General features: G+C 40.8%; 1 long non-coding RNA gene across 2 annotated transcripts; it reads right to left on the bottom strand.

Moving 5' to 3' along the window:
- Nucleotides 1-7,385: 7,385 nt before the first annotated feature.
- On the bottom strand, nucleotides 7,386-10,550 carry LOC119365196. 2 transcript variants are annotated; one of them, XR_005175368.1, is made up of 5 exons: nucleotides 9,816-10,550; nucleotides 9,566-9,645; nucleotides 8,030-8,331; nucleotides 7,670-7,880; nucleotides 7,386-7,586 (listed from the first exon to the last, which is right to left on the bottom strand). It is a non-coding gene; the product is annotated as an uncharacterized LOC119365196 (long non-coding RNA). The 2 variants fall into 2 exon arrangements; XR_005175367.1 differs by having other exon boundaries at nucleotides 7,673-7,880; nucleotides 9,816-10,546.
- Between the last annotated feature and the right edge of the window lie 1,218 nt (nucleotides 10,551-11,768).

An 11,768-nucleotide genomic window follows, 5' to 3' on the forward strand; every position in this document is an offset into this window, starting at 1 on the left:
ACTCTTTGTTGCATTGTTGAGGGATTGTTATATGATCTAATTATGTTATTATTGTTGAGAGAACTTGCACTAGTGAAAGTATGAACCCTAGGCCTTGTTTTCTAGCATTGCAATACCATTTACGCTCACTTTTATCGCTTTTTACCTTGCTGTTTTTATATTTTCAGATTACAAATACCCATATCTACCATCCATATTACACTTGTATCACCATCTCTTCGCCGAACTAGTGCACATATACAATTTACCATTGTATTGGTTGTGTTGGGGACACAAGAGACTCTTTGTTATTTGGTTGCAGGGTTGTTTGAGAGAGACCATCTTCATCCTATGCCTCCCACAGATTGGTAAACCTTAGGTCATCCACTTGAGGGAAATTTGCTACTGTCCTACAAACCTCTACACTTGGAGGCCCAACAACATTTACAAGAAGAAGGTTGTGTAGTAGACATCAGGCAATGGTCGGAGCAGGCGGTCGAGGCGGCCATCAGCATGTAGCTAGGGAAAAGCTCATCCCAATCCAAGTTGTAGGAAATCTTGTCAATGCTCACCAGTGTCGGGTCCTCCCTCTCATTCGACCAAGTGAAGCTCCTGTTCTTGCACTTGATTTCCTTCTGAACGGAGGTGTCGATGGCCCTTCTGAACTTGCCCATTATTCTTCTGTTCAGGTTGAAGTTATTCTTGTCGCGGGCTTCATAGATGATGTTGAAGTTGCCGGTGATCAGCCACGGCTTGCCCATGGGCGAGACAGCTTGGGTCAGCTCAACCAGGAAGGCATCCATGCGGGCGTCTTCAGCGGGCCCATCAACTCGTGCTTTTGATCTCCATCTCAAAGCACCGGCATGATCTCCATCGTCATCGGCATGACACCATGATCTCCATCATCGTGTCGCCATCGGGGTTGTCGCACCAATCATGCTTCTACTACTATTGCTACCATTTAGCGATAAAGTAAAGCATTACATAGCGCTTAATGACTGACACGCAAGTCATACAATAATTAAAGACAACCCTATGGCTCCCGCCGGTTGCCGTATGCATCGACCTGCAAGTCGATATAAACTATTACAAACATGATCATCTCATACATCAAATATATCTCATCATGTCTTTGGCCATATCATATCACAACATACCCTGCAAAAACAAGTTAGACGTCCTCTAATTGTTGTTGCATGCTTTACGTGGCTGCTATGGGTATCTAGCAAGAATGATTCTTACCTACGCAAAGCCACAACAGTGATATGCAAGTTGCTATTTAACCTTCTACAAGGATCGCCTTTGTTGAATCCGATTCAACTAAGGTGGGAGAGACAAACACCTGCCAGCCATCTTTATGCAACAAAGTCACATGTATGCCGATGGAACCAGTCTCATGTATGTGGACATGTAAGGTTGGTCTAGGCCGCTTCATCCCACAATACCGCCGAATCAAGAAAAGACTAAGGAAGGAAGCAATCTGAATATCAACGCCCTCAATCTCCTTTGTGTTCTACTTGTGATGTCATCTATGCATAGACCTAGCTCATGATGCCACTGTTGAGGAATGTTGCATAGGAAACAAAAAAAATCCTACGCTCACCAAGATCAATCTAGGAGTGAACATCTACGAGAGGAGAGATTCCATGTACATACCCTTGTAGATCGCTAAGCGGAAGCATTAAGAAACGCAGTTAATGTAGTCCAACGTCTTCGCGATCCAATCACGATTCGTCACGTGAACTCCCGATCCAAGTGTCGAACGGGCGACACCTCCGCGTTCAACACACGTACTGCTTGATGACGACTTCACCTCCTCGATCCAGCGAGCGATGGTGAAGTAGAAGCTCGAGTCCTCCGGTAGCATGACGGCATGGCAGCGGCGGTGGTGGAGGAATTGCGGCAGAGCTTCGGTAAGCACTACGTGGAGAAGGAAAAGACCGAGAGAGAGAGAGAGAGAGAAAGGGGGGTAGCGCCACGGCTAGGATTGGGTGCGGCTGCCCTCTCTCCCACTCTCTATATATAGGGGGAAGGGGAGGAGGAGGCGCCCTAGGGTTTCCCTAGGGGAGGGGCGGCGGCCACAGGGGAAACCCTAGATGGGTTTGGGCCCCCCCCCCCACTCGTAGGATACTTGGCCCCCAAGCCAGGAGGGGGTGGCTGCCCTAGGGGAGGCGTCCCTCCTCTTCTGGTTATGTGAGATGAGGTGGGAGGAGCGCACAACCCCTTAGTGGGCTGGTATGCCCCCTCCCTTGGCCCATAAGGCCCCCCAACACTTGTCGGGGCCTCCGAAACTCCTTTCAGTGACGCTCGTCATCACCTGGTACTCACAGAACAATTTTGGAATCCAATATCCTTCGTCCAATATATCGATCTTCACCTTCGGACCATTCTGGAGTTCCTCGTCACGTCCGAGATCTCATCCGGGACTCCGAACAACCTTCGGTAACCACCATAATGACTCAACTATACTTATATCGTCACCAAACATTAAGTGTGTAGACCCTACGGGTTCAAGAACTATGTAGACATGGCCGAGACACCTCTACGATCAATAACCAATAGCGGGACCTGGATGCTCATATTGGTTCCCACATATTCTACGAAGATCTTATCGGTCGAACCTCGATGTCAAGGATTCAGCTAATCCTGTATGTAGTTCCTTTGTTTATTGGTATGTTACTTGCCCGAGATTCGATCATCGGTATCACCATACCTAGTTCAATCTCGTTACCGGCAAGTCTCTTTACTCGTTCTGTAATACAAGATCCCGCGATTAACTCATTGGTCACATTGCTTGCAAGCTTATTGTGATGTTGTATTACCGAGTGGGCCTTGAGATACCTCTCCGTCATACGGAGTGACAAATCCCAGTCTTGATCCATGCCAACTCAACAGACACCCTCGAAGATACCTGTAGAGCACCTTTATAGTCATCCAGTTACGTTGCGACGTTTGGTACACACGAGGTACTCCTCCGGTGTCAGAGAGTTGCATGATCTCATGGTCATAGGAACATATACTTGACATGCAGAAAATGATAGCAATAAACTTGACACGATCATATGCTACGGTCTTGTCCATCACATCATTCTCCTAATGATGTGATCCCATTATCAAATGACAACTCATGTCCATGGCTAGGAAACCATAGCCATCTTTGATCAACGAGCAAGTCTGGTAGAGGCTTACTAGGGACATGTTGTTGTCTATGTATTCACACATGTATTTGAGTTTCCGGTCAATATAATTAGAGCATGGATAATCTCTCCCGTGCGATCAGCTTTTTCAGAGGGCAAAATGCATCCATGACAGTTTGCTCTTCGTTCCGGTACTTCCCACCTCATCGTGAACCCTACCGAGGGATCTGACGGTATTTCACTCCGTCACAACCTTTATCTTCATCTCTACTCGTGAAATGTGCGTGAAACTGTGAAATTTTGCATGTGTCTATAATGTTCACAAGTCGCACATTTCCACTTGCATATGCTTCGCAAATCAAACACACATCTCAGGTCAACTTTAGTGTTGTTGCTCCTGCTGCCGCAATCAACCAATTTTAGTTCAAACAATCAATTTTTGATTTGCTCTTCATTGTGTCTACATATTTTCCAAAGTTGCCATGGTTTCAGAGAGCTAAATATGAACTTCATAGTTACCTCTCATGATGATTTTGTCACGGGAACTTTAGGTTTTGACCATGGCCAATTTATTATCTGTACCATGGTATTTTAGTTTCTAGACCATGGTGAATAATTTACCAAAGGTAAAAAAAATTGGGAACATGGCAAATTTGTTTGCCATGAAAAGTTTACCGTATGTATCATGGCAAATTCCTTTTTTTAACCACGGCAAACTTTGTTTGTTACCATGGCAAATTTATTTTTAATCATGGCAAACTTTTTTTGCCCTGGCAAATTTATTTTTGTTACCATGGAAAATTTTATATTTGGACCATGGCGAATTTTACTTTTTGTGCCATGGCTTTTCTTTTACTTTAATGGACCACGGTGAATAATTTTTAGAACATGGTCATTTGTCTGTTTGAAACATGACAATTTTGTTTCACACACCATCGCAAAAGTGGTAGTTTTAGTGTATGTAGCATGGCAATCTTAGTATTTAGGCCATGACAATTATATTAGTTACACTAGATAATAGTGGCAAACGACCCACGGCAAACTTTCTCATGTTTTTGCCATGGGCACACTTAAGTTTCATACCACATCTCAATAATTGTTTCTCATTGCAAATTTTTTTTTGCATTCTCCATGGAAAATTTATTGTATTTTTTACCATGATTTTTTAAAATTATTTTTTAGGCTACCACGACAACTCTACATGTTCTTTTGAAAGTATCATGGCAAATTTTATTGCGCAAATCTTTTAATTTTGTCCAGCCACATTTTGTAATGCATTCAAAATTGCCATGGTCTTCAGAAATCTATGAAACTGAATTTTGCCATGCCATAAAAAGCATAACAGAAAAATATGGAGGTTCCTTGGTCCACTATCTAGTTTTTGCCAGCAAAATTGCAGACAAAGAAATATTGTACAATGGTGTAAACATATGGCTAGGCGTTTTCAAATAGTTGCCATGCGTTTGAGAGAAGAAGAAAAATCATGATGTATTTGTTCTTTTGGTCATGATGAATTTTTTAATGTAGCAACATGGCATTTCTTGTTATATATCATGTCATTTTTTTATACTATATATCATGATCAAGAGAATGTGAGAACTTGGCTAACCTATCGTCGTCGCTATTAGCAGCTCGACCATCAAAGGAAAAAGTACAATTAAACCTTTGAAACCTCCTATTGATCTCACTAATGATGTTCCCATATACTCAGTGGCTTCCTTTCTCTATATACTTGACAATCTGCTTCGAATCTGAGGCAATGGCAAAATTCTGAAGCATAACATCCTCTGCTAGAGATAAAGCCTCTCGACAAAGAATAGCTTTCAACGTAGCAGCATCATTTTTTTAGAGTAATAGGTATTCATCATGGCAAAAGTAGCCTTTATATGTTTGAAGACCTGCTACTTCTGTGCTCCAATCTGGGCCTTTTTTGGCCCAATTCATTTTTCCTATCGGCTAGTGACTTTTTTTGTAGGGACAAGTTTGTAGGAATATCCTATTTGACGCTTACTACGACAAACTGTCGGTGAAACGAATATGGAACAGGTGTGAGCGAACAACATCGGCTGGCCCACTTTCAACAGGATTACCGTGCTATAGGATATTGATTTTGGGAACCCTCTAGAGGGGGAGCTCCTATAGGCCGCTCGCTGCGGCAAAGTGCCGGCGCTTCGCACAGGAGCGGCTAGCCTGGGCGGGCCCATTTACAGTGGCATGCGGCGGCACGTTCCCGAGATGAAAAAATCACAAAAAGGAAATTCGCGCTAGCGCTTTAACTCGAACACTAGACTTCGCACTAATTGGCATGCCGCGCAAACCAATGCGCCATAGACCATCTCATGTTTAATTAGTAGTGCGACAGTTAAAGACGTATAAGACAGAGACTAAACTTAAACATTAATTCGCAAAAAATCCTAAAAACTACAGTCCATTTATTGGGTCGAATCGACGACCTCCTACAACTGAATTTTTCGAAATTATGAATATTTTCTTCAAAATAAAAACATTTTCCGAATTTTCGTACATTTTTGGTAAAACAGGAACATTTTGATGATGTGAACAAATTTGAAAAAGGGGAACATTTCTTGAATTTGTGAACAAAAAATAAAAATGTTTACTTTTTAAAATTTCCAGAACATTTTTCCAATTTGTGAGAAAAATTGAAAAACATGAACTATTATTGAATTTGTGAACAAATTAGGAAAGCTGGAACACTTTTTTTCAGTTCCCAAACATTTTTTGAATCTTGAGAACAAATTTTGAAAAATCCTGAACAAATTTGGAAGCATGGACAATTTTTTAAAGTACGGACATTTTTTGAATTTTGAGAACATATTTTGAAATGGAGAACAATTTTGAAAAATCCCGAAAATTTTTGGAAGCGCGAACTTTTTTGAATATGTGAACAAAAAATTGAAATCCGGGACATTTTCTGAATTTCGAAAGTTTTGTACTTTTTGTCTAACAAGAACAGATTTTGAATTTTGAGAATATTTTTTCAAAAACTGAACATTTTTTGAAAACACGAACAAAATTTAAAATTTTTGATTTTTTTTAAAAAGAGAAGAAAAGAAAAAGAAATAAAAAGAAAATCATAAACATTTTGTAAAACTGCGAACAAGTTCTGAGAAAGAAAAAAAACTTGAAAAAGAAAATGAAACGAAAAACAAAAAACGAAAAAATGAAAAAAAAAACAGAAACGAAAAAATAGAAATGGAAAAACAATAGAAAGCCGAAAAAGAACCAGATAAAAACGATACAGGAAACAACACGGTTCAGGGAGGTTCCCAAAACCGGTTGGACGCATTATGAATAAGTGGGCCGGCCCAGGTTTGTCGCTCGCTGCGCTGCCCTGTGCGGTAGCCGGACATTCTGCCGCAGCGAGCGGGGAATAGGGATTTCCCTCTAGAGGTTCCAAACCGGTTTTTTCTATTACTAGGTAATTGCCCGTGCGTTGCAACGGGAGAACAATAGTCATTTATGCATTGGTGATATATTTAGGTTATGCTTTCAAAAATAAATCAACCAAGAGCTCTTTACCTTCCTATTGGCATAGTATAAAACATGTGCAATACATGTATTAGTTGATGAAATAGACATATATAGATTGTATATCGTTAAACCCACATGCATTGCTATGGAGAGAAAGAAATAGGATCACCAAAATGCAACTTTCTCATTTCCTAATTAATCTGGGGCACCTTGTTCCACCATCAACTATCTTTTCACTCAAGAACCAACAAAACCTAGTTTAGTGTTCCAATCAAATGGCATAAAATAGTCCTTCATATCTACTTTCCTATGCATTGTCGGTGGACAGATTATGATTAAAAAAACAGCACTATTCAATTCCTTGTGCATATCTGAGTCATAAGATGAAACCACGGTAATTATCCAATTCAAGGGCGAAGAAGATACATAATTTAGTTCATAGCATATCTGAATGAAAAGAATAGTCATGGTTAAACTGAATAAAACATTGAATCGCTGCTTCTGCAGTTGTGTCCACTGTGATCTTTTCTCTAACCAAAAAAGTCTATGTAGGGGCACCATTCGCTCTCCAAGGTCACTGCTAATCAAAGTATATTCCATCGGCTTCCTTTCATCTTCACACAACTCATCAAATTCATCTCCATAGCTTACAAAAAGAATGAGCTTACCAATATTCTGACTTCGGCCTATAGTACATTTAGAATAGTTATTAAAAGAACATTTAGAATAGTTATTTTTAAACTACCAAAATAAAAAAAATAGATGTGGTGTGTGACGTGATTTATGACTAACAAAATATCATGCAAAATTCAGAAGTACTTTTGCATGCTCAAGGCGGCATGAAATGTTCAGCAAACAACTTACGGAAAGAACAAGAACTTGCTAAATTACAATAGTACTAACAAAATATGCATATAATGGATATGGGCCTGCCCTGATTACAGACATAAGTGCAGCACATCTCTCCCCTTGCAATCACTACAAACAAATGACACAAATTAGGATTCAGCTATGGTACTGTACAAGATCACCTGTGAACATAAATCACGAATATAGTTTACCACCTGTGAACTTGCTCTTGCGCGGCCAATATAGTGTGTTACCCACGCGTACGCGCACAGGTATGTGAAGCTCGCCATCCGACCAGTCGCAAATCAGCCGGCCGTGCTGTCACCGATGACCGAGCTCTGCTTCGACACAGCCACCGACGCCCGAGCTCTCCACACAGAAGTATTTTGATTGGGAAAAAGGGCAGCATGTCCATGTTGTTTCCTATATAACAAAAATTAGCATGATCAATGGCAGATTGAATTAGCTAAACAGATGGCTCCCATCTTTCCGAATCAACAAAGATTGCATGGCGGGGAACGAAGTGCTCATGGAACCAGACTAAATTCGCACCATTAGACATGGATGCTCACCTAGGCCTATGGAAAGTAGCCTCTACCGGCGGCGGCAGGGACAAGTCAGGGCTATTTCGTCCCGACGAGATAAAGCACAACCGCGGCTAGATCGTCATCTGCGCATCTAGAGTAGCTATTTTGCTGATAAGAGAGCCCCTGTGATCTAGGGTTGGACGCAAGAAGACATGAACCTCTGTCGCGATATCTTTTTCTCCATCATCATTCACCAGAGCTTGGCTGAAAGACTACAGTGCAGCGATGAGGACAGAGGAAGCTTCTTCTGTGTCCATTGTATCATCATCTTCAGTCTCTGATTCATCCTGTGACAAAGAGGGATTTCAGTGCGAGCAAGGAATTGAAGTGTATGTATAGACAAAAAAACTGAGCCAGGCTACATATTCTGATGATACAACATCAAGTTACTTAAGCTCTTACACGGGCAGTGAATGTCAAGGTGAACCTAAGGAAATATCATAGTCAGCAAAAATAAGATGGAAGAAGACGATCAAATTAAAATCATGTAACTAAATACACAGAAGAATTTTCTTATAAATAAATCAGGCAACAAATATTTTGTCCGATATTGAAAGAGCTTTGTTTGATTGACTCTTCTATATTATACGATGCTCTAAGGCAACAGATAAGTGAGAGCCAAAAGAGTATTATTAAAATTGCATGCATGCCTTATATATACCAAGGGTCATTCTTGAGAAAATTTGTGGCTCATGCCTCATGACATTTAGAAGAAAATTTTGGATAATATGTAGGTGCTAGCACTTTGCATAAGGTACAAACCTTACAGGTTCACTCAAGCAAATACCACAAACCATATAACCGCACAACAACGGTTCACAGAATTACAAAAAAATTGAGAGTGAGAAGCAGCAACCGCGCTAGGAGAGATGGGACAGCCGCAGGTTGGAGTTTAGAGAAGAACTTAAGCAACGGGGTTGAGAAGAGCTTCAGAAGAAGTGCAGCAGCAGCGCTAGGAGAGATGGAACAGCCATAGGCAGCAAGGAGCAGAGAGGAGAGGCAGCAATTTGTCGTATTATTAGGCTGGGTCAGTATGTTAATAAATTTGTCACATATACACAGTTTGTCGAACCAATTCCAATAATAATCAATAGACGCCAAACAGTGGAAGTGTCTCGAGGGCCAAACTATTCTGGAAACTATCATAGCAGAAATCACCAAATTTGTTTCAGAGGTAGAGGGTAGAACAATTAGAAAGTCAACAAAGAGCTAGATGAATCTGATTGGAGAACAAAAGACAACAGAATATCTTGTGCATAATTTACCAATTATATGTCCAATTCGTACTGTCCAGTTAAAGGTCGAAGCTAGAATCATAGATCTTACAACTGTACTTCAGAAAAGAACCATCCAATGTCAGAGTTTTATCATTGCTAAATCTCCTGATCTCATATCATACAGTGATAATCCTCCTAGATTAGGATTATACCAAATTAGTGAATGGATAAAATAACTACAATTTGGAGCTTCAAGTAAATCAAACAGTTAACTTAATTCTCTAGTCGACGACTATGTTGGTACCTGAAGAATCATTCTGCCCGTGCCGTTAGTTCATCACCTTGGTCCCTTGTTATTGGCGCATCCGATCCCAAAACTCCAACCTGGTAGCGAATTAGCATGGTTCAGTTTACCCCTTATCTATACACTTGAATCAAATAAACATGCAAACATGGCATTCGAGCTTGCCACTGCAGGCAATGGCATATCTGATAGCAATATGCAATATGAACACCATTGAATAACTGAAAGCAATAGACTTGGGTCACCTTACCCGGCACCTAGTGTCCTGAAAAAAAGCAAAGAAACGCAGAGGCCCACTTGCGGGAGAGGCAGGGAGGCGACCACGGCACGTCGTTCTGGAGGGAGGCGACCATGGCATGGGACAGCGGCGGCTGAGTGCGGCGCCGGCAGTCGGGAAGACGGCGGACCATGGAGGCGCGTGGAGCGAGGCGGAGACGCACGAATCTGGTCGCGCGGCGCCGGCGCTCGGGAAGACGGCAGACCATGGAGGCACGTGGAGCGAGGCGGAGACGCACGGATCTGGTCGCTCCCAGGTCAAATCGGGCCGTAGTGGAGCTCCACATCGAGATCCATGGTGCTGTTGTTTCTGAAACAGAGAGAGACAAGATTTGTGTGAGAGAGAGACAGCGTGTTTGGCAAATATAAGGAAAGGGAATGGGAGTTTAGATGCGAGAATTTGTTGAGGGATTAGGCTTGGCAAATGGATTATCAGTCCCCATCCCACGTTTGGTTGTGAGATGGGAATTTACTGGCCCTTTTTTTATCTCAGCCGTGTGCAACAGAACGATTGTTTCCTAATTCCCTATCCCCGACTGAATTGCCAGGTCGCACCAGGGAAGAGATCTGGGGGAGTTGACCATTTTAATTCCCCTTCCCCTACCCACTTCAACTCCCATGTCCACGAACCAAACAAAGGATTCTACCTCCCATCTCCCGTAAACTCCCTTTCCCTACCTCCAATTCCACCCAACCAAACACGCTGAAGGAAGGGAGAAGGGAGAAGAAGAGATATAGGGCGCGCGGGAGAGATTACTGGACGACGGCTGGAGGTCAGCAGCGGTGGCGAGGGACGCCGACGCGAGGAGTAGGCCAGAGGGGGGAAGAAAATCGAGTGGGTCGTACGAGAGGTGGGACTGGGACAGGGGAAAGAAAATCGGGGGGTGAGGGGGTCGTACGAGAGGCTTGACGAAGCGTGGAACGTAAGAGGGAAATGGAACACTACGTTTCTTTTAGATAGTAGAGATTTTTGCATTTCAAATTTTCTCTTATTTATGTTTCTTTTCTTCTTTATCCCTTTCAAGTTTTATTTTCCATTTTTCCATTTCTATTCCTATTATTTTTCCCTTTTTCTATTTCAAATTTCATTTTATTTTCGAGAACTTTTGAATTCAGAATTTCAAAATTGTTATATTTTTTATTTTTTGTTCAAAATATTCAAAAACATTACGCTAAAAAATGTTCATGATTCTAAACTATGATTTTCTTTCCAAAAATGTTCCCATTTTCTTAAATTTGTTCGTAAATTTAAAATAAGCCCAGGAGTTTTCCAAAAATGATCGTGGTTTCAATTTGTTTTGAATTCCAAAAATTGTTCCTCCTTTTCAAGATTTGTTCACAGATTGAAAAACATTCGATAATTTCAAAAAATGTTTAGGTTTCAAAAAAAATTCAGGGGTTTCAAATTTGCTCAGAATTTTAGAAAAAATCAATAAGAAATGATCATTTTTTATTTGTTTTAGTTTGTTAAAAAATTTCAAAATTTGGAAATTTATTTTATTTATTAAATAAATCTCAACATGTTCAAAACATTGTTCAGAATTGGGAAAATATTCGGTATTACAAAAATTGTTAACAATTTCAAAAATTTTGTTGTAAAAAAATGTGAATTTAAAAATTAGTTTGCTTTGTTAAATAAATGTTCAGGTGTTCAAAAAATGTTCAACTGTTGGAAAATGAAATATCTGGGATTCCAAAAATTGTTAACAATTTCAATAATGTCCCTTTCTTAAAAAAATGAATTTCAAAATTTGTTTGTGTTGTTCAAAAAATGTTCGAACTTTGAAACATTACTTACCTTTTAGAAATTGTTTGCGATTTCCAGGAATTGTTCATATAAAATCAGGAAGTATTGAGTTCTGGCACCATAGTTAGTTCTTAGACGTTAGCGCTGCGAAGCAGTCATTTACAATCGTCAGCTGCCATG

Source organism: Triticum dicoccoides, chromosome 2B, assembly GCF_002162155.2.
Source record: "Triticum dicoccoides isolate Atlit2015 ecotype Zavitan chromosome 2B, WEW_v2.0, whole genome shotgun sequence".
NCBI classification, from domain to species: domain Eukaryota; kingdom Viridiplantae; phylum Streptophyta; class Magnoliopsida; order Poales; family Poaceae; genus Triticum; species Triticum dicoccoides.